Source organism: Eurosta solidaginis, chromosome 4 (genome assembly GCF_040869045.1).
Source record: "Eurosta solidaginis isolate ZX-2024a chromosome 4, ASM4086904v1, whole genome shotgun sequence".
NCBI lineage: Eukaryota > Metazoa > Arthropoda > Insecta > Diptera > Tephritidae > Eurosta > Eurosta solidaginis.
Window position 1 is genome coordinate 246,744,811 of NC_090322.1, and position 24,380 is coordinate 246,769,190.

Consider the following 24,380-nt stretch of genomic DNA (forward strand, 5'->3'; position numbering starts at 1 on the left):
AATTCTAGAGTCAGCCCTGGTCCACCTTTATGGCGACATCCCTAAATGGCGTCCATCCATAGAACTACCTACTCTCTCTTAAAATACTCTTTAATACCTTCCATTTGATACACATGTCATACAACCACATTCCAGGGTTACCCTAGGTTCATTTTCCTACATGGTGATTTTCCTTATTTTGTCTCCATAGCTCTCAACTGAGTATTTAATGTTCGGTCACACCCGAACTTAGCCTTCCTTACTTGTTCAAATCTAATTTTGTTGTTGACTCTAATATTTCTGATGTTAGGGTTGGTTCTGATACACCTAATTCCTTGGACTTTTGCTCATTATTGGTATCGGAATCAGATATTATTATTGGCATCTCGTCCCTACAATCTTCTTTAAAAAAAGGTACTGATGGGTTGTCTTCTTTTTTGGTTAAAAATTGTAGTAGTTCGCTATGCGTGCCGTTGTGCCATATCTTTAATGTGTCATTGTCCACTGGCGTTTTCATTGATCGATGGAAATTGGCTTCTATTACTCCAATTTTCAAGTCTGGAAATAAGAGCGAGGTAGCAAACTACAGGCCAATCTCTAAACTATCAACCTGTTCAAAACTGTTTGAAAAATTAGTAAAGGAGAAGTTGGCTTTTGCTATTAAAGGAATAATCGATCTATGTCAGCATGGGTTTGTTGCGTTTCGTTCAACAGTGACAAACTTAGCTGTTTTTTCTCAATATTGTGTTTCTGCTTTTAAGGATGGGTATCAAGTTGATACTATATATACAGATTTCTCTAAGGCGTTTGATACAGTGTCCCACAAAATACTTCTTCAGAAACTTGAATACATTGGTTTCCATTCAGCTTTTCTGTCATGGTTAAAGTCATACCTGACAAACCGAATTTTATTTGTTGAAATCGATAGTATGACGTGCTATGAGTTCTTGGCAACCTCTGGGGTGCCACAAGGTAGTATTCTCGGTCCAATCTTATTTGTTATCTTCATTAATGACGTCGGCTTATATTTAAAGCATTCAAATTATTTACCTTATGCTGATGATTTAAAACTGTTTAGGCGTATCACCTCTGTATCTGATGCATTGCTCCTACAGAGAGATTTGGATGCTCTTAATGTGTGGGCTTTTAATAATCATCTAAGACTTAACAGTAGCAAATGTTGGTATATCACGTTTTCTAGATCTACAAGTGCGCTACGTCAACATACTATATGGCTAATACATATATTGCCTCGGTCAAAGAATTTCGTGATCTTGGTGTTATTTTCGACTCTTCGTTCACTTTCGCTAACCATGTTAACTATCTTATACCAAAAGCGTATGCTAATTTAGCTTTTTTACGGCGTTATGCGAAGGATTTTAAGGACCCATACACTAGGAGTATATTGTATAATTCATTAGTGCGATCTAAATTAGAGTACGCCTCTATCATATGGAATCCCATTTACAGCACATACTCTGCTAGAATTGAAAGGGTTCAACGTAAATTCATTCGATTTGCCCTCCTACCCCTTCATTTTGTTAATCCCCTACCACCTTATATAAACAGGTGCATGCTTATAAATGATATGCCACTGCATGTCAGACGTTCAGTACAACATTTAATGTTTATTTACGATATTATCTCTGGTACTATTGATTGCTCAGCTCTGTTGGGGCAGTTAAATTTTCTAGTTCCTAGTAGATCTCTGCGCTCTCATAATATATTCTACGGTGAAGTTCTGAGAACCAATTATCTTAGCTTTGCCCCTCTCACAAGAGGTCTCGAAGAGTTTAATAAAATTTCTAGAATGCTAAATCTGGACTTTACAATGCCCAGGCCTTTGTTTAAGTTACGGATTGAGTCTTACTATCGAGAAAATTTATCTCATCCTTGAATTAATTTTAGTTATTTAGTTTTAAGTTAATTTGCAAACTTGTAAATCTAGTCAGTAAGGTTTCTGCCATTGACTCAATAAATATGAATATGAAAATGAATAATGATCTTCCAATTAGCCTCACAAACGAAACCGGAAAGATTTGAAATTGTGAACATTGCTAAGTACGCTCCCAAATTATTGGACAAATTCGATAGGTGGCGCTCAGTTTGAAATATAAAAGTAATAACGTTTTAAATTTTTATGGAGTTTATTCAAATTTACCGAGTGCTTGGAACATACATACAGTTGCGAACACGAAAATAGCAGTGACAATATATATAACTTTTCGCCAATTGAACTCTGTTTTATTAAAAAAAACAAAAACTTCCCTGGACTAACAAAAAATACGCAAATTCAAGAAAATTTTAAAAAATTTCTAATATTTTATTTAAAGTTTTCTGAATTTTTTTCCGTATGCAGTTCTGTAGCCCAATAAATTTTAGTCTCATAAAGTACAAGTTGTAAGCGTCTAAAAAATAATATTGGTTTATGGCATTTTTTAAAAAAAAACATGTTTCACACTTTCCTCCATATAAAAAGAAAGATTTGCGCACTTCGTAATGAAGGTAAGATTAGGTTGAACCGGCCGGTAGGTGAGGACCTCACATACACTGAATGAGTACATAGTGTTACCAATAGCTGGTTTAACGATAAAATTGGTAAACCTTCAAAAAACCCAGGACTTACTTTATAAAAAAAAACTCCGACCTCTTGGCAAATACAGTTCTAACACTGTAGCACTCCTAATAGCTAGAATCTATCCGTGCCTCCTACTCAAGCTAGGCATAAGGAAACATGTAACCCCTGAATTCATTGTTCAGTCATAATACCCGTCAGAAGCCTGAAATCCTCTCTTTTTAATGATAAGAGTAAATTTGTTAGTTTGAGGTTGTAAGACCTGCATATGATCTTCGACACTTTACAGCTTGGGTGCACTCCTTTCCTTCTAGGTTGATCGTTTGCAGCTGTCACCTTTCCTCTCGCCCAATCTTATTCCAACTTCTACGGATAAGCTTCGTGGCTTGCGTCCCTTTTAGCTAGGCCATCCACTTTTTCGTTCCCAAACATTCCAATATATCCAGGTACAAATATTTATGCTTCGCTCCAACCCGATTATTTCTAGGGACTAACTAAATCTAACACACTATTAGTTGTTCTGCTGTGAGAGATTATTGTCTTAATTGCTGCTTGGCTGTCGATATAAAAGATGATGCGGTTGCGGTTTAAGCTATTTTCTTCCAGTGATTCTACTGATTTGGTTACGGTGACAACTTCCGCCAGAAAAACACTACAGTGATCTGACAGCTTTTAGTTGTTTATTTCCGGATCAGCACAGTATACCGCAAACCCAACTTTTATTATTACTTTGGAACCATCGGTGCGTAAGTGTATCACCCCGTCTGCCATTTGGACACCCGTGCGACAACCATCCGTATGGAAGAAATTTTAAAATACTAATCGTAAAAAATAGTCAAAAATCAACTCGAATTTTGGGAGACCTATAACTTGTACCTTATTAAACTAAAATTGATTGGGCTGCAAACCGGCGTACCCAAAACAATTCATAAAATTGTATCGATTTTTAAAATTTTTTCGAAAACGTTTTTGATATCGGTTTGCATAGTTTCAATTATAGTACGATCGTCCCGTGGTCTGGAATTGCCTGACCTCGCACTATGTATGTATCAGAAAGCAGCGGAACGATAAACGGTAGAACAAGCAAAATCATAACAAGGACATGCTGCCTCACCTCTTTTTTGCTTTTTTTCATATTTTGTTTTGAAAAGTAATTAATTCTCGTTGCCGTCTCATGCAACACCAAACCGTGCCTCCCAGCTTTAGCTAGCCAATACACCAAGTTCTGTGAAATTCCTCAGTGTATGTATATTTTTTTAATGCTAACACAAATGTTTCTCTGTTTTTATGTATGAGTGAGTGACTTTTTTGTGAACTTTCCCCATACAAGGACTTAAAAAACAAAGAAAGAATTGGCGACCAGAGAAACAATAATATTTCAATGTAATTGTCTGACGCCTTCTGTTCTCTTATCCGTTTGTTTGCAACGCATGCAATATAAGATTAACAACAACAACAATAACAAAAACGTAAATACAAAAAAAAGTGCACATTAATATGTATTACTAGCAGACCAGGCAGACGTTGTTCTGCCCTAAATTTGGTATATCTGCATACATCTTAATAAGCTCTTTCCGTCTAACTCTGCCTCCCCCCTCTTATATTTTTCTTAATCTTTTATTCACTCCTCCCTCCGTCTTTTTCGATTCATCTATCTCTATTTCGTCTCACTCTATCTCTTTCTCAGTCTCCTTCTCCTACCCTCTTTTCTCTTCTCTCAAGTTCTTCTCATTCTCCTTCATCTCTTATTGCCATTCCCAGGGGGTGGTCCTAATCCCAGTCCCAGTCCGTCTCTGGTCTAGTTCCCGGAAAAAAGGATCGTAAATACTAATACAGGCAAATTAATACACCAAATTTCAGGCAAATCGAATAGGACGTACATAGGTACATATATAGGTATGTGGGTATTATTAATTCATGTCTTTATTTCGGCTTCGCATGCTTATTTATCAGTTTTGCCAGGTTGATGCTACTAAATCGAATATTACAATGGAAATTACTTTAAAGCTCTCAGCAATAGCTTTCATTTGATATCCATAATACACACACATTGTACAGGTATCCGGGTAGACGTTTTGACCTATATCTCAAGACCCTAGTCGCCAATAGGTATGAAAACTACCCTGTAGTACAGCACTCAGCAACAGCTTTCATTTGATATCCATGTTGCATAAACACATTCTAGGGGTGCCCTGGTCCACGTTTTGGCCTATATCTCGAGACCCTGGTCACCAATAGGTATGAAAACTACCCTGTAGTACAGCACACAGCAACAGCTTTCATTTGATATCCATATTGTATAAACACATTCTAGGGGTGCCCGGGTCCACGTTTTGGCCTATATCTCGAGACCCGAGTCACCCAGGGGTACGAAAAATACTCAGTATCAAAGTACTCATAAACAGATTCCATTTGATACCCATATTGTATAAACACATCCCAGGATTACGAGGTCCACATTTTGATCTCAAGAGGGATAAAAAGTATCGTATGTCCGTTTCCTGGTTATAAGCTACCTCTCCACCAATTTTCAGCCAAATTGGTTCACCCGTTCTTGAGTTATGCATAGTGTAACAAACACGACTTTCTTTCATATAGTATTTTTCTAAAAAAAATCATTACTCAAGAATGGCTAAGCACGGCCCCGTCTCATGAAATTTGTTTACCACAGCTGGCTTATATTGGTTGTTGTGGTTGAATTTTATTGTTGACGTTGCTACTATTTGATTTAACATTTATTGTAGTTGTTTTTCTTATTTCGGTTTTTGCTGTGGCTTTTGTTTCACGAGCAAGTAATGGTTGTCCTTTGTTTGTTTGTACAAATAGACAAGACGAACGGCAGTTGTTGTCAAAGTTCATTCCAAGCAAACTTATTACACACGTGCATAAGGAGAGACGGCGAATGAACTGGTAGCCGGCGAAATGAAGGATCATACGGATAGGCGCAAGCAGGCGAATGTGCACATGGGAGGACACAACAAAAATGCTTCGGACATTTGTGCAAGTGGCACGCCTAGGTGCGCTTTGAAAAAAGTTCGGCTTTTTTTCGGGGGGTTTTCTCCTGGAATCGCTCAACAGTGCGGTCCCGAGACGTACCAAGAAAAGTGTCTTACTTTTTCTACAGACCTCGAGGGGTAAGGTACGGTTATGTTATGTTGGTACCGCATTAAGATCGATTTCGACCCAATTCTAAGTTTTCTGGAGTTCCACGTGAGCCAACACCGAAATACTGTCGTTTTGTTCTACCACAAGCTGGATAGTGAAGCATGAAATGGTGGCTACCGCAACAACTACCATAAAAACAATACCTTAAAATATATGGGAGCGCTACGACGCCCTCTGGTACAAGCTGGTAGTAGACCGACTTGCGCGGGAACGGTTTTTCCCCTCGAACTATCGAGTATACGGATTTTATCTCTTATGATAATCATTTCTTACCGCGGGAATCTTCTAAAGCACTTACCCACCTCATCTTCCTTCATACCTCAGTCCTCCTTCGAGGGAATTACTTAAGGGCAGCTTGCACAAGGGGCTGCTATCAACATTCAATAGTCTGTTCTGCCTGGCACAAATTCGAAGCTGCTAAGTTAGCTGGAACGCCCCTCTACCAGTGGGACTGATACTTATATTTTGATAAATGTCCAGTGTTTTCTTTCTAGCTCTATCCCCACCTTTGGGCTTCCTTTCCAAAACAGTACCTAAATTGTTAACCCTCTCAGAAAGTACCAGTTGTTCTTCTGTAATAAACGAAATTCTGAAAATGGGGATCTTATGTCTCCTCGCTAAAGGAGAAATATTATGGTCAGGCTATTACCACCGACGGAAACGACATGAACAATAGCACGGGCGGAATCACAAGCAATCGGGAAAGTTCCGAACCCAGTCAGATGGATTTGAAGACCTCTTCCAGTGACGATCCCGTATTAGTCAGTCACTGGTCGGGTATAAAAAGTGACAAAAGTTGAAAGCTGTTCGGAAGAAGCCAGATGAGGGAGAAGACGATACAAGTTTGATTGGCCTTTGGATTTAATATAATGGGACAATGCAAATGCTACCATTCACAATAATTATGCGAGAGGTAGAAAGCTTCAGCTAATAAGAGAACCAGGTCTGGGTATGAGACCTCAAGCCAGATAAGTAAAGATCCCAGCGATGCTACCTTTACGTCAGCCAGAGCACTGATGTGGCCAAAACAGTTTGTAGCAACATTCTAGTTGCCACTGGTAAGGCTACCAGAAACAACGTCGAATCAGTTCTGGATAAGTAAAGAGATATTGAGGCCAGGATCTCTCAGACTATCATCTATAAATTGACTGCGATTCTGGTGGGTTACCTAGTCATGGCAGGGTTTTATGACCATAGCGCCAGGTACAAAATCAAGATGGTCTTTCTAGATTGTTCTTTTATTTCACATGCTCCTCCGTTATTCACAGTAGCTCCGTTATTCAATAATATTTAAATTACGTTATTTCTCGAAATGCTATTTTTTTTTTGTTTTCAAATGGCACCACGTCATGCACAAAATCCCTAGTAATTTGGTTTTTATATGGTACCACGCCAGTTTTTAAACTTCAATATGCGATCAATTATAAATTTACTCATTCCTGTTGAGAGTGCAAAACCTCCACCCTGACTGCAGGTCAGGGAAGCATTACATCTCCCAACTCCGCCAAAACGCCAGAAGGAAGCACAAAGACAAACTTGAGGCCAATTTAAATTTTCGGCTCAACCAAAAAAAGCCCGAAAATTACAGTTGAGCCGAGGATGACACTGCACAACCACTCCGACGAACTGACTAGAACAGAAAGTCATTTTGTACCCCTAAAATACGATGTGTCTAATGGCTGTCCTCCATCACTCGCTTCTGGCTACGGAAAATCGTACCGTTTTCCCTCGAAAGTATGGCGTCGTCTTTATTAAGGAACCCTGATTGTTGGTGCCGATAAGGTAAAAGGTCTCTGACGGCAATCTCATCAGAGTCAGTTAAACACATAACAGAAACACCTCGCCGAACGTCCATTCACCTGAAAGTATGCAACAACGATTGCTTTTTCTCTTCCGACTGAAGTAAGATATCTTCCATGAGACGAGATCGAACTATTATTTGAACCCCATTTTAAGGTATATTTGTAGGCTTGTTTATAAATTCCACATTCAATATTGTGGCAAATCTATACATATATCCATACCGCCTTCTTATAAAAACAATATTTGAGTTTATGGATATTCATGCTTTGTTCCTTCCTGCATATATTCATATGTACGTACGTTTGTATGTATTCATTTAATTCAAGTGTTTATTTAAGTGTTTTCATACATAAAACCGCATCGTTTCCCAACTATTAACTAACAATTGCTTTTCTATTACGTCCTTCCACCCCGAAATGTGCAAAACTCAGAAGAAGATATACAAAAGGCAGTGGAGGAAAGTTGTTAGTTCAATGAGTTCTCAGTCTAACTATAACTCAGAATTGTTGGCAGGCTGACAAAAGAGTTACCAAGTTTTCATAGAAAACAATTTAAAAGTATATAAACTTATATATACGTTCGTTGAATGTTTCTAAGCTATGCTAACCCAGTAGGAAATTCAATGACGCATTGATAACTGAGTTGTTTGCCTGTTTGTTGTGTTTGAGTTGACTGCGTGTATATTAGAATGACCACTGTATGTAAGGTAACAAAGTCAATCATCCTAATAATTCACTCAAAATTTCAGTATTCAACGACTTTTAGAGATGCGCGTAGAAACTTACAGTCAGACAGAAATCCTGGGGGCCTACTCTGTATTGCGATGCGAAAGAAAAAATACGCGAAATCGCAAAATCGGTACTCTGTATCTTGACATTCGCATGTATATTTTGACTTTCGCATTCACATTTTGCCCATTCGCAATTTTTCTCCCTTTTCGCATTGCCGGCACTCTGTAAAGCGAAAGCGAATGTCAAACAGCATTCATTTTCGCATTTTTCTTGCTACAAGTAATAGGCATTCGCATTGTTCAAATATGTAAGTATTGATTGATGATTTTATAAATTGATATCTTTATATTCATTTAAAAATATATAGGACAACTCAAAAAACAAAACAAACACAAAAGCAACAATTTGTAATCCTAGTGGACTTAAAATACATACATAAATCAACAACAATTAAATCGAAACCACTTTTTTATAAAGCATTTCTATTTGAAATCATGTCATTTTTTATTTGTTCTCTGATACAACTAGCAATATTTCCCATTCTATGATTTTCCACGTTTTCTGTATTTATCACGTTCACTTCTTCCAGTTCAATTTCTGAACTGGGAGGATTTCTTCATTTAAATCAATCCTTTCTTCATTTAAATCGTTCCATAATGCTACAGGACCCCTTTTTTAATTTTTCAACAAAAATTAATCGTTTGCCGAAATTGTAATCGCCTTGTTTCTTTTGTTCTCTTTCTTTGAGTTTGGTCAGTGATGCATACTCAAGCAAAAAATTAGCGAAAAATAAAAAAGCGACATTGTTAGCGATGCGATAGCGCTACAGAGTTCCAATTACCTTTCGCATCGCAATTTATTTTCGCATCGCACTGCCTTTCGCATCGCAATACAGAGTAGGCCCCCTGGATTAATTCGTTATTCAGTTTTCTTTCCCATTATTAAAAACTTTATCAAAACTCTTCATAAAAGCAAATAAAAACCGCTCCATTTCCTCTTCAAACCGCTGTATTGTACATTTTCCATTGTTCTAAGAACATATCAAAATTTCCCTACAGGCCATGACAGTTGCGCGTATTTACTCTCATACATAGCCTAACTTTTCATATTTGTTTGCTTTTGAATTTATTTACAAAACTTTTTCTTCACACCATTCCTTTGTATTCGCATATTTCTTTACTTGAATTGCCTTCCTGGTCTCTTAATTGCTTTTTGTTTTTCTTTGTCGCCAGCTTTTCACGCGCCCATTTTCATTCAACAACAACAAATAACAATATAAATGGAAACACCGTTGTAATTTTTTATAATGCACAAGTAAGGAAGGCTAAGTTCGGGTGTGAGCGAACATTACATACTCAGCTGCCAAATTACAGCTTGCAAAACTTTTAAATTACCTTCTTTTAAAAGTGGGCCGTGCCACGCCCATTGTCCAAAATTTTACTAATTTTCTATTCTGCGTCAAAAGGTCAACCCACCTGTCAAGTTGCATCGCTTTATCCGTCTTTGGTAATGAATTATCGCACTTTTTCTGTTTTTCGAAATTTTCGATATCGAAAAAGTAGGCGTGGTTATTATTAAGATACCTCAAAAATTACTCAAGTTATCGTGTTTACGGACAGACGGTCGTACGGACGGACATGACTAAATGAATTTCTTTATTCGCCCAGATCATTTTGATATATAGAAGTCTATATCTATCTCGATTAGTTTATGGCGTTACGGTGTACCGTTATGCGCACAAAATTAATATACTCTGTGAGCTCTGCTCAGCTGAGTATAAAAACGCATTGGGATTTGTTCAGTTTTTATTGAGACACCTAAACCACTTTGAGATTAAGGTGATCTGGGTCTGGAGCTCGTCAAGTGTCATGCGGATGGATACAGTTAAACATGATGCACTTAGAAGGATTCGGGGTATTCGTGGTTTCGCCGGCCACCTGAAGCCTGAACCTTCTGCATAAATAGACATCGCACCAGTTTAACATAGGTTGTGCGGACAGTACCTTCTTCTTTTTGCAATAAGGTGACTTCCTGAAGGTTTTGAGGAGTTTTATCGATGTTGATGATCCTTTGCCAGATATTAATCCGATACGGTGCGGAGGATAGCACAATTGAAGTACCTGACCATCTCGGGAACGTTGAACTTGAGGTCGCCAGAGCCTCGCCTGCTAAATAAACAGAATTCATCACAAGTGAGGCGAGGTTGGAGAAGCTATAAATTGTGCTGGCAATCACTTGAAAGGGTTGCGCTACCCAACCCATTGAATACCAAAATAGGCGGTATGTTGCCTATAGATGGCACCGCTAAACGTCAAACCTCTAATGCAGCATAACAAAGGTGACATAACCTCAAAAGTTCTCCAAAGTCAACGTCCCGTTGATGATTGGATATCTACAAGGCATCTGCACGTCACGTCGTCATCTTCAGCCTTCTAATGTTGAAATCAGAGCTCAATCGTTACCGGTAGAAATAAGATACCAATCTCACTCAGAAAACCGGAGGAGCATAACCCCTACGCCTTATATATAAAGACAGAGGAGCTCAAAGATAGACGCACCCCTTTATAGAGAACTTATTATATGCGGTGACCCTGTAAGCCTATTATTGGAGTGATCACTTTGACGCTCCTCACATATTTGGCGTAAGTAGGTTAGTAGGTGGAACGGCTGCTTCCCTGGTTGCTCAAATAGATATTATTTAGGTAGTCGAGATCTCTTCTGCTCAGCAGTTATCCTATCTTGCCAGCGATTAACGTGTCGTAAGGGGTAGGATTATTTGGAGTATAACGCCTCATTCTCTCCACCCTCAAACCTACACAGCAAAAGATCGCATACCAGCGCCCGCGCTTGGACTCCTTCGATGACGGTGTAAGATTACTGCGGACACATAGGGCCCTTACTCCAATATAGCGTAGAGAGGTGAGTCGGCTGCAGTCGGTGCCCTTAGATTTGCCACCCAGCTGATTAGCTAAGTGAAAAAACCACCGTCAAAAGTAAATTCCTTAAACCTTCGCCAGCGCCTTCAACAAGACTCTTTTGGGATTCTCCGCCACCCCACTGCTCTACTGAGGCCAGTTCGCTGTTTCCCAACTGCTACCCCCAGGCATCCTCCACCTCTTTTACTACCCTGTTATAGCGCCACTCGGCTGTAGCTTAACTACAGTCTTTCTGATAACCTCAACCAATTTGTACCATCCCTGGCCGCCTTCAGTTGCTCGGCTACTCTCTCGATCGTTTGTCGAAGTCTTGGCGACCACCTGTCAATCCATCGTAGGAGTCGTCTACGATATGGGCATGATACACCTACTCTACCTTCGCTTAGTTATAAGCCAGGCCAGACCTCTCTCCTGCACTTTACCGTTGGGAAAAGCTGGCTTATAACACCTCCACCCTTATAAACACTTGCCGCCACAGACATCCTTTTGTTGTAAAAATTTTTTAAGTAATTTAGCCACAACAATTACCAAACAAACTCCATCGCCCTTCTAAAATCGCCGAAAACAACAACGAAAGTTTACAAAAATTAGCAAATAAAATTTATAAATTTTTACGCAAATTGTCAACTATTTCACCACTTCAATGTGATTATGGCACCTTCTCAGCTGCAGTTCACTATCTGCCACGTATCCCCCTAAGTTCTTGCTCCAACAGCGCGCCCACTCTTTTAACGATTCTTAGCTTCCAATAACTGCTGCTGCTGTTGATGATGAATTTCAAAAATTTCGTATGTATGCGAATCTGTGCCAGTTCGTGGAAAGTTCAGCGTTTGTGAAATTGTATTTACCACATGCAACACCAATTCCGTAAATCCCACCAATACATCAACATCGAACAAATTGGTTTCCAAAGCTAACGGAGAAAAAAGTTGGCCACAAAATTTCTAACTTCTCAACTATGTGGCAGGGCATTTGCTGCATGCGAGTGTGTGTGTGTGTGTGAGTTTTGATTGAGTTCGGTCTTTGGTTAACAGCGGTAGTAGACAGCAAGCCAATAACAACAAAAACAGCAAAAGTGAAGCCATAAAATGATTTGTTAGGCGGTTATGTCAACAGCAACAACGTCATCAATGTCAAACATCGCATCACCAACACATCACACGAACAAACGGGTCGATTTTTCATCACGTGGCTTGTCAACTATCTCTGAAGCAGGCATGCTTAACGAACGAAACGATATCATTTCGTTACGATAATCAACGCTAATAAACGAAACGAAGTCACTTCGTTTCGTTTATTAACGTTAAGATCGTCAAATTAACGTTAATTTGTCGTTCTTAACGTTAATAAACGAAACGAAATGACTTCGTTTCGTTTATTAACGTTGATTATCGTAACGAAATGATATCGTTTCGTTCGTTAAGCATGCCTGCTCTGAAGCAACAACATCCGCCACACACACACAAGAAGACAGCGCTGCATACAGCTGCCTGCCTGTCGCCGGCAGTGTGGTTGGCAACGCACGCTTGATAATCACTGCATATGAAAATTTATGTATAAGCACACTTAAACACATGCACTCACACACGCACACTCGCTTCTTGTTTTGGTTTTGTGCTTTGCTGCAATCAAAAATTTTTGCGCTTATAATGTTGCAATTAAGAAAATAATGGCGGCCAATGATGCAGTGAAAGTTTACCACCATCAGTCAAGGCTCCATGCCGCGCATTATGACGACCGAAGCGCTGAGGTTTTGACACCATCAAGTTTTGCCTGTGCTGCCATACGATGGCAATACACATAAACATGCCTACATGTGTGTGTGCCCGTACGTTCAACTCATAGCTGCAATACCCTTTATGGCTGCTGTGTGGAAAACTTAAAAATATGCATTCGATTTTTTTGAAAAGTGCGGAAAATGTGTGAAATAATTTTAGCTGTAAAAGTGCGAAATGGAATAAATTTGCAATTTTGAAAAAGTATTTAGTGTTTTTTTTTTTTGCTGCTGCTGTTGTTTTAGCGGTAGAAGCGGTAAAGATGGGTTTGATGGTGAATGAGGACAAAACGAACTACCTGCTGTCATCGAGCAAAGAGTCAGCGCATATGCGCCTTGGCAACCACGCTACTGTTGGCAGCCATAATTTCGAAATAGTAAAAGACTTCGTTTATTTGGGAACCAGCATCAACACTAGCAACAACATCAGCACTGAAATCCAGCGAAGAATCAATCTTGCCAATAAATGCTACTTTGGACTAGGTAGGCAATTGAAAAGTAAAGTCCTCTCTCGGCGAACGAAAATCATACTCTACAAGTCACTTATCGTACCCGTCCTGCTATATGGGGCAGAAGCATGGACCATGACAACAGCAGATGAAGCGGCTTTGGGAGTGTTCGAGAGAAAAGTTCTTCGAAAGATTTATGGACCTCTACGCGTTGGCGATGGCGAGTACCGAAGAAGATTTAATGATGAGCTGTAGGAGCTATACGCAGACATCAACATAGTCCAGCGAATTAAAACGCAGCGGCTGCGCTGGCTAGGCCATGTTATGCGAATGAAAGATGATGCTCCGGCCAAGAAAGTGCGAAGAGCGAAGGAGCGACTGGCGCGTCTTGTTGGACGGCCATAACCGTTTAGACGGTTAAGCGCCAATTAAGTAAGTAAGTAAGTGCTGTTTTAGCAGCAAAAAAGTTGTTTAGTAGTTTTTCCCGTAAAAAACGCATTGGTTTAATTAATTTTTTTTTATCGCCGGGTAAAATTGACGCATATTGAAACGTCATCGTTTGGAAAAATTGGTTTGGAGATAAACCGGTTTCGGCGTTGTGCTATCTTCAGTGTCATTCTTCCTTCTGATCTGCTGTTGTTGTTTGCCTTATTTTTATATATCGTTGAATAGCTTTTTCAATGTGTATGTGAGTATTTAATGTAATGGGTACACTCAGAAACGGGTTTGGTTTTCACCGAACAATTTCCTGCTTTTGTTCGCTTATTTTCTTGTTATAGATACCGACGACCGTGATGTGATGGTAGCGTCTCGGCCAAAGCAACATAAACAAATTTAGTACAAATTTGTTTCAATAGAAAAATAATGTCTCAGAGGTGTTGCCCCTCGGCAGTGATTTGGCAAACACTCCGAGTGTATTTCTGCCCTGAGAAGCTTGTCAATGAAAATTCATGATGTTAGTAGTGGGCACAAAACAATACGTCCCGTCCCGGAAAAATTAAAAACGACAAGACGCAAATTGGAAGAAAAGCTCGGCTTAAAACCTCTTCGAAGGTTATCGCGCCAAATATAATTTTTATCTTCTAGTTTTTTTTGTTTTATAAATACAACACCAACGACACCAAGAGTTCGGAAGGAAGAATTGCACTGAAAATGGTACAACGCCGAAACCGGTTTATCTCCAAACTTTATTTAACAAGGGATGCCGGAAAATCCTTCAAAAATACATCAAATTTCTATCCTAAGTCAAAACAGTCCTCGATGTTTAAGAAAAAAATGTCTACAGCAATTTTTGAAGAGATGGGTCGGTCGATTGTGTTCAAACTTTCACATAAGTTGCGTATATCTCAAGCGGTGGTTTGCACATATGTTAGGTTGCGATCGCCGCACATGCTGTCGAAATATAGGCCAAAAAGTGGACCCGGGTACCCCTAGAATGTGTTTATAGAATATGGATATCAAATGAAAGCTTTTGATGAGTGCTTTAGTAGAGGGTAATTTTCATACCCCTGGGTGACTAGGGTCTCGAGATATAGGCCAAAACGTGGCCCGGAACGCCTAGACAGTGTTTTTACATTATGGGTATCAAATTGAAGCTGTTGATGTGTGCTTTAGTACAGAGTAAGTTTTACACCGCTGGGTGACTAGGGTCTCGAGATATAGGCCAAAAAATGGACCCGGATACACCTAGAATTTGTGTGTATTATGGATATTAAATGAAAGCTGTTGCTGAGAGCTTTAAAGTAATTTTCATTGTGATATTCGATTTAGTGGCATCAAACAGGCAAAACTGATAAATATGCATGCGAAGCCGAAATAATGAATAAATAAATAAATGAGAGGCGCGATAACCTCCGAACAGATCTAAGGCCGAGCTTCTCTTTCAATTTGCGTCGTGCTCCTCTTGATTTTCCCCACAAATTGGCCGGACGGGACCTACATGTTTTATGCCGACTCCGAGCGGCATCTGCAAGGCATATGAGTTTTCAGTGAGAGCTTTTCATGACAGAAATACATCCGGAGCGCTTGCCAAACACTTCCGAGGGGCGACCCCGCTTAGAAAAATTTTCTTCCAATTGAAAAACCTAATTTCTAAACTTTTGATGTTGCTTTGCCCGGAGTGTGAACCCAGGACATACGGTGTGGTAGGCGGAGGACGCTACCATCACACCACGGTGGCCGCCGAAATAATGACATAAATTAGTAATGCCCACATACCTATTTACATACGTCCTATTCGATTTTCCTGAAATTTGGTATATAAATTTGTTTATTATTAGTATTTACCATGCTTTTTTCCGGGGAGTAGACCAGAGACGGACTGGGACTGGGGTTAGGGCTGAGTCTGAGACAGACTGAGACTCGGAATGGGACTGAAACAAAATACATACCACCCTCTTGGACTGGCAATAAGGGATGAAGAAGAATGAGAAGAACTTGAGAGAAGAGAAAAGAGAGAAGGAAAAGGAGACTGAGAAAGAGATAGAATGAGACGAAGATGGAGATAGATGAAGCGAAAAAGACGGAGGGAGGAGTGAATAAAAAGATCAGGAAAAAGTGTAGAGGGGAGAGGGCAGAGTTAGACGGAAAAAGCTTATTAAAATGTATGCAGGTAGACTAAATTTAGGGCAGAACAACGTCTGCCGGGTCTGCTAGTTTAGTATAAAAGAACATGTAGCTTCAGTGAAAAACATGCATTAAACTCGTGAGGTGTTTTAGTAGGATGGCTAATATACAACAATCACCCTGTAGGGAAGTCAGTAGGAAAAAAAAACATTCTAGTTCAAAACTTGACCTAAAATACCAATTCTGCGTCATAAGGTCAACCCACCTACCAAGTTTCATCGCTTTATCCGTCCTTGGTAATGAATTATCCCAGTTTTTCGGTTTTTCGAAATTTTTTTATCGAAAAAATGGGCGTGGTTATAGCCCGATTTCGTTCATTTTAAATAGTGATCTGAGTTGAGTGCCCCGGAACGTACGTACCAAATTTCATCAAGATACTTCAAAATTTACTCAGGTTATCGTGTTTACGGACGGACGGACGGACATGGCTAAATGAATTTCGCCCAGATCATTTTGATATATAGAAGTCTATATCTATCTCGATTAGTTTATGCCGTTACACGGTACCGTTATGCGAACAAAATTAATATACTCTGTGAGCGCTATTAGGACTGAGGTCCCTAGTGTCAAATCGACAATTAAACAGTCTCTTAGTGTTAATCAGAATATTAATATAATTGCGACATTTTTCTGTTTTCATGAGCATTATCCTAATAAATTTTCCCATAACTAAATTACATACATACATACATACATACGTTTTTCTATAATTTTAAGTTATACATAATTCTTTATTCCGCATCTTCACACTTCTCTCTTCATCTCATCACACAATTCTGCTCACTTGTACTCAAGCTCACTAATTGAAACTGATTAACCCCTTTGAACTTTTTAGTATCTATACAATTATTTTTTATTTTATGTATTTATATTTTGTTTTAACTCTAGTTTTTGACAATTTTTTTGTTGTTTTTATTTTCTTCCCATTGAATTTGTGTTGCAGTGGCCCGCCTCACTATCGTTCACCTTAACCCCAAGAGACCACAATCAATTTAACACCACAACGATTCACATCAATTAGATGATGTTTATTATTGTTCTAGTTGTTGTTTTTTTTTTTTTTTTTGTCTGTGAGAGAAGGCGTTAAATGGCATCACACATAAATTGATTGGATTTGATAGGAATGATTTTAATGAATTTAAAGGATACCTGCAATGCACAAATGCGAGAGTGAGAAGGTATGAGCTGTTGTGATTTTGGAATTGGTTACAAATACATATGTACTGTTGCTATTGGTTGTACAGACTTTGAGATTAGAAAGTTTTTAGTATTTGCGAAGAAAATGCAGTTATTTTAGATCATAGAACATGGTTATATACGACCAACTCTTATATATTTGTATATCCAATGCACTAGCGTTGACACGTAGCGATTCGCCAAATAGTTGAAAGTCAATACCGTTATTAGAGAATGTGGTAACAAATTGAATCGCTGCCACTCAGTCCCACCTAACCGAACTATCTCGGAAACGCCTCTATCGATTTCCATGAAATTTGGTTTATAGTGTATTACAATTAAAAACTAGCTATATAGATGTTGCCACTGACGGTGCGTCCAAAAGTTTGCCACCTATAATTAAAAAGAAATTATGAGATATCGCAATATCAGTACCATAGGAAATGTATGTGGGCGTTGTATTTTAACAAAAATATTTCCGGGGTTGCCAGCTGCGGTGTCCTACTAACCTAATCACATTTATCAGCGTTGCCACTTGAGCTGAATTATAGATTTGTAGAGAGTTTACATCTCGAAGCTGTAAAATTTGCGAAACAAAGTTAAACCACGACGATATAGGATCCATCAGCCAGGTACTATGTACTATAACGTTAGTGGCTTGCCTCAATCAGAATAATATTTTCAAGTTGGAATTGCCCCCCGATCGAGGCTGTCAAGCCCGACTTTACGGTGTACTACATTTCGTAGTCCTAGCTGCTCGCAAGAGTTTGCTGTGCGTATGGGTTTTCAACTGAATATTTAGTTCAGTAGCCATCTTTACTAAGTGTAACCCCTCTTTCCTCTAAATCTTCCCACTACTATGCGAAAATAAATATTTTATTTATTTTCTTTTTCATTCCATTACGTACATTAAGCATCATATTACGTTTTGTCAACATTACTTCATCGCCAAGTAAAAATTGTCACTTTGTGTAGTGGTATAGTTTGTAGGTATATATATGTGTCTTGTCATTTACCATTATTATGAAAATGCAAAATCCAATTTACATGCTTGTCCAGTCGATTTATTTCAATATAGAAAGTGTCCATTGAAAGCTGCCGTCCACGCCCATACACATACACACTCATATTTTATTACAGGCCAAAGCATAACTTCAAAAAAGGAATATAACAAAATACAAATACTCAGCCAACAGACGCAACTAAATCCTAGTTTAAATCCTTTTTACTCCCATTCAATACAAGTACACAAACACAAACACAAAATGTGATTTCAGTGAGACTATTCATCAAACTTTCAGTGGGTGCTTCCAACAGACGATGAGGTCAATTTCTTCGCTTGAGCTGTTGGATGCTTTTTGGGAAGTTCATGTAAAACTCATCACGTCTGCACAGACGATTGTGTTTGAAGGATTTAATGTTCGAATGAAATATGTAACAATTCGGAGGGTGTAATGGAATTGAGCTTAGATGGAAAAAGATCTGAAACGAATGAAAATACAGAGCGGGCAGCGTACGGTTGGTTTGCACTATTTTTCTGAGAACTGTCATCTCAAAATAAAGCCGCAGCCATTTTAAACAAGCTAAGTTGAACGGATATTGACAAACTTTCTACAAATTCCGTAAAAATCTTAAGCAAATCAGTGAAGAAATTCCAAAAGGACTCTTGGATATATTTTTGTGCCAATATAGAAGGAAACTCGAAAGCTAACAGGCCACGCAGAGTCCTCTCAAAAATCACCGGTAAATGAAAAGTTCTACCGGGCACGCACTTTCTAGGCTGCATCACAGAACCACAAACTACCAGCTTTCCCATTAACAACACTCCATAAGGTAATTGATTTGATTTCCTCATGAGGTCGATTGGGCCAAATAATCGAATCCATTACAATCTCTGAGTCCTGGTAACATCTTTTCAGCAGAAAGACTCCTAGTGGAGTGGAGAACGGACCGATGGATCGAAATAGTTTCGAAATGATCTAGAAACAACCTCTAAATCATTCTCAATTTGTCCCGAGGATAATGCCGAAATTCTTCGGAAGTAGTCTGTTCAAAATGACCACACATTTATGTCGAAAACAATTCCCAGTGAACCCAGAATGACCACAAAACTTACTCAAACTATTGCAAAATAATTCCGAATTGATCCGGAGGTAGTCTTGAAATAATGCCGTGTCAGTTCGGAGACGCTCTTGAAAACAATCCCGAAATAGTCCCAAATTTATCTCGAAAGGCATGCCAGAATGATCAGGACAAAGTCCCCAAAATAGAGAATAGTTCCGAGTTGTTCCAGAAAAAATTCCCAAATTGTTCTGCAATAGTCCCGAAACGATCTCGAAAACAATCCTGAAAAAGTCCCGAAGTTATCTCGAAATGATTCCACGTAAACAATCCCGAAGTTTACCCGAAGTTATCTTCAAAATAATTCCAGAATAATCATGACAAATCGAAAAATAGTTCAAATCGTTAGTCCCAGAATAGTAAAAAAAATTATCCCGAAATAGCATCGAAATTATGCCTTTCATGTACTAAAATTATCCCGATATGGAACGTTGTGTTGAAGAGCCCTAACGAATTCAGCGTTGTTCCATACAAAGACTCTTCGGGGGAAACTGTTTTGTAGCAACACGTACCTCCTGATCCTTCTTGAGTGGTCGAAGGCGGTTGAAATCACTTAGCTCAACAAAAATTGGAGACTTCTGAAGGGTTTGTGGCAAATGGCACTCTCATCTTTTCCACAAGCTTTTGCATTTTTTATCGGATCCTGTATCAACTCAATTTCGGCTAAGCCATTGCGAATAAGATATAGAATAATACAAATGCAAAACGCTCGGAGTAGCCTAAAGGTAAACGCAACGAACTAAAAGCCCGAAGTCCAGAAAGTTGCAGAAACTTAAAAAGATTTTTCAAGTAGATAAAAATTATTTTAGTTAAGCTGAAACTTTTTTCCACTTAAAATTTGGACTGCAGCTGATACAACAAAAAGTTGCAGTCCTGCGCTACCAGCAAGTCCAACGAACTAAAAAGCTATAAATAAAATGAGTGAAAAGTCAGGAAAAGAAGCTGAAAAACTTTAGCTAGTTATTGAAGAAAAGTGAATTGAATGCGACCGCTAGTAAAGGTCGACGACGAAACAACAGTCCAATGCTGAAGCTCGAAGGCAACAGTAAAGCGAAGGGCGCGTGGCAAAAGAGTCATTGCCGTAGGATATTCGCATTGTACAGGCAGACAGCCAGCGAGCAACGTAGAAGTTACAGAAGACAATGCCACCATCTGACACGGAGGTTCCTTCATTTCATTTAACGCTGCTGCTGTCGCTTTCAATTTGTTTTTGTGTGTCGACACGACTAGTTGATAGCTGCGCTTGGTTCGTAGGGCAGGGAGGTAATGTATAGTTTGAAGCGCGCGAAGACATAAAATACAAAACAAGAAAATCTTGGTGAAGGCCAAATAGTACCAAATATTAGGGAGGGGGTAGAGCAAGGAGTTGAAAAACAATAAAAGGCAATAAGTTTGTGGAACAAATTACTATGTATGAAAAGCACAGAAGGGGGAGGAAACACAGAGCAAGCGGGCTGTATGCTTTTCGTAGAGTTCAACTTGAGTGAATGAAAATAATTTTATTCGGTTAGAAGTGAAACTATGCCAAGAATGTGCAATTAGTGAACGACGATGATGATGATGATGACTAGGAGGAAAAGTGTGAAGACGACGGAGCGAGAACAACAAAGTCAGAGCCAACGTCATGTTCAACGTAGACAATACCAAGCGTAAATTTATTTGAAGCGAGATGTTCGGCTGTGTCTAAGTCAGGGATTTCAAATAACTGCTATAAGTTAACATTTAAACTATAGCGTTTTGCAGTTTGGTCGTTAAAACAAACTTCTGGTAACATTACGGACTCACTCAGTCTATGTGAGGTCCTAATGGACCGGCCAGTTCAACATAACCTAACATTTAACCTAAAACGACCATAGTGAAAGAACGAAATAAAAACTCAAAAGTTGACTGTTATTTTCATAGTAAAATAAAAAACTCAAGAAATAACTGTTAATTTCCTAGTGAAATAATAAACTCAAAAAATAACTGTTATTTTCCTAGTGAAATAAAAAGCTTAAAAAATAACTTTTATTTTCCTAGTGAAATAAAAAACTCAAAAAATAACTGTTATTTTCCTAGTGAAACAAAAAACTCAAAAAATAACTTTTATTTTCCTAGTGAAATAAAAAACTCAAAAAATAACTGTTAATTTCCTAGTGAAATAATAAACTCAAAAAATAACTGTTATTTTCCTAGTGAAATAATAAACTCAAAAAATAACTGTTATTTTCCTAGTGAAATAACAAGCTTAAAAAATAACTTTTATTTTCATAGTAAAATAAAAAACTCAAGAAATAACTGTTAATTTCCTAGTGAAATAATAAACTCAAAAAATAACTGTTATTTTCCTAGTGAAATAACAAGCTTAAAAAATAACTTTTATTTTCCTAGTGAAACAAAAAACTCAAAAAATAACTGTTAATTTCCTAGTGAAATAATAAACTCAAAAAATAACTGTTATTTTCCTAGTGAAATAATAAACTCAAAAAATAACTGTTATTTTCCTAGTGAAATAACAAGCTTAAAAAATAACTTTTATTTTCATAGTAAAATAAAAAACTCAAGAAATAACTGTTAATTTCCTAGTGAAATAATAAACTCAAAAAATAACTGTTATTTTCCTAGTGAAATAACAAGCTTAAAAAATAACTTTTATTTTCCTAGTGAAATAAAAAACTCAAAAAATAACTATTATTTTCCTAGTGAAATAAAAAGCTCAAAAAATAACTGTTATTTTCCTAGTGAAATAAAAAGCTTAAAAAATAACTGTTATTTTCCTAGTGAAATAAAATCTCAAAAAATAATTTTTAAAACCCAATTTTTATATGAAAACTTATCGCTGTTACGATCCCTGGTTTTAGTTAAGTATTAGAACGAGCTTACAAAATTGCATGGAAATATATATTGTGAGCTCGAGGTCACAGCTCGACAATGAAGGAGGCGCGCTCCACTACGACGACGAGTGCGACGACAACAAAAGGAAGCAACTACAACAAAGTTTCTGTATGAGCTTTTGTGCGAAGGCATAGCAAATTAAAGTGAAAACAATAGCATTCAAGCGGAGCAATAGAAATTGGATGTGAGCTCGGCAAAGAGTACGCACAAGACAACGTACAACAAATGAAAGGCAACAGGAGTCAAAACAGCAATCAGCTATAGTGGTGCAGGAAGCGAAGGATGTAGAAAAGCATAATGTGCTCACCGCATGTCATTGTCGTTTTGTACTTACCTACATATATCTGGTTTTTCATTTGTCTGTCTCTCTGTCTGTCATTATTTTATTTATTATTATTTGAACGTTTCTTGTTGCGCTTTCATTTGTTGCTGTTAATGTTTTTGCTCTTCTTCTTCTTATTGTCTAACCGCTACCACTTCTTGTTCCCCACGAAATGTTTTGCTTCTTATTACTAGTCGTTAGCGAAATTGTGTAATATTATGAAGCTTTGAAGCTTCATTGCATGAAGTCTCCCTCCTCAAAAAATGTCCTGCCGTCGTTATCAAGCGATATTTTGTCTCTTTTGTTGCTTCAAATTAATTTTGATTAAATTTATATTTATGCCGCTAGCGCTTCGTATTAACTGAATGAGAATAGTGTATATGGAAGGAAGGGGAGAGGGGGGGGGGGGGGGGAATTGATTCGGGTACGGGTCAAAAACGCAAATTCAGCAGTTAAGTAAGGGTTTGTTATTTATTTAGGTTTTGGAGAGACTTTGCTAATTTTTTTTTGAGTTTAGGAACCGCCTCTGAGTTAACAGTCCTATTTATTATTAAGGGTAGAGGGAAGTGCGATCGATGTGGATTGTCGTTTGCCAGATATTGCTAGGAGATACTCCGACACTAGAGCGTTCTGGCATCAGCATAACTTTAAAGGAAACAACTTTTCTAATCCCGACGAAACTTCGAGTTGTTGCTCCTTCCTTGTTTGTTCTTGAAAAGTTATCTGAAGTTAAAGAAATCAAAGGACGCAAAAAAAATCGATGATGTATAATGAAAAAAGTGAGACGAAAAAAAAGGAGAGAAGAAAAATCATAGTATAAGAAACCGAGGGCGGAAACTAAATCGTACGTCCTGTCATCAATTTGTTACCGAAGTTTTATCGGTTCTTTATCGATGGAACATGGTTGTATCATCCAATTCCTATCGATGTGTTAGCGGTTTGTAATTGATTTTTTACAAGGTATATACGAGTTATCGATTTGTTCTCGAAGTATTATAAATATATTGCCATCGATAACAAGGGTTTCGATTAGTAATGCATTTTTATCGAAGGTTTATCGGTTTGTTTAGCACTTTATTGTGTATTTTAGCATTGATGATGTTTAGTTTTCATAAAAGCTAAAGTCCTGCAAGCCTAAAGGTTTAGTTGCGGATATTATGCCTCTCACTTCACCCTTTCTTCGTTTTACTACCGGAAAGTTATCGATTGCACACTGAAAATGCTGGCAATATGTAATTTATTGATTTGTTATCGACGTATTGCAAATGTGATATCGCATGTTATCTTTTTGATTACAAACAGTTGTCGATTGTTTATCGCAAAGTTATCGATCAATTATCGAAAAGTTGTCGACATGTCATCAAAAAATTATTCATTTGTTATCGAAAAGCTATGGTTTGTTAAAGGCGGGTTACCGATTTGTTATCGAAAATAAGTCGATTTGGTATCGAAAAGTTATCGATTTGTTGTGGAAATGTTTCTGATTTGTCATCTTCATGTTATAGATTTGCTGCCGATCTCTTTTAAAATAATTACCGATTTGTTATAAAAAAGTTGTCGGTATTTTACTGTAGTGTTATCAATTTGTTATCGGCGTGTTATAAATTTGCTATCGACGACTCTTCAGTTTGGTATAAAACAGTTACCGCTTAAACTTCAATATTAAATTGCACAACTGTAACCCGTTGGTTACAAATCGTTTAGAAACCAATTAGAAGCCTATAACGTGGGAATAACAAACCGATAGCAAGACGATAATTTCGCTTTTGATAATAAGCCGATAATAAAATTGTAACTTGACGGTATCGGCGTGTTACTGATAAGAAACCGGATGAAGCTCTTCTCGAATA

At 38.1% G+C, this 24,380-nt stretch overlaps 1 protein-coding gene across 23 annotated transcripts in view; it reads left to right on the plus strand.

Annotated features, from left to right (window-relative positions):
• The window catches only part of sd (TEA domain transcription factor 1 homolog scalloped), a 486,093-nt gene that overhangs the window by 439,209 nt on the left and 22,504 nt on the right, over positions 1-24,380 (plus strand). The gene's annotated exons all lie outside the window — the stretch shown is intronic.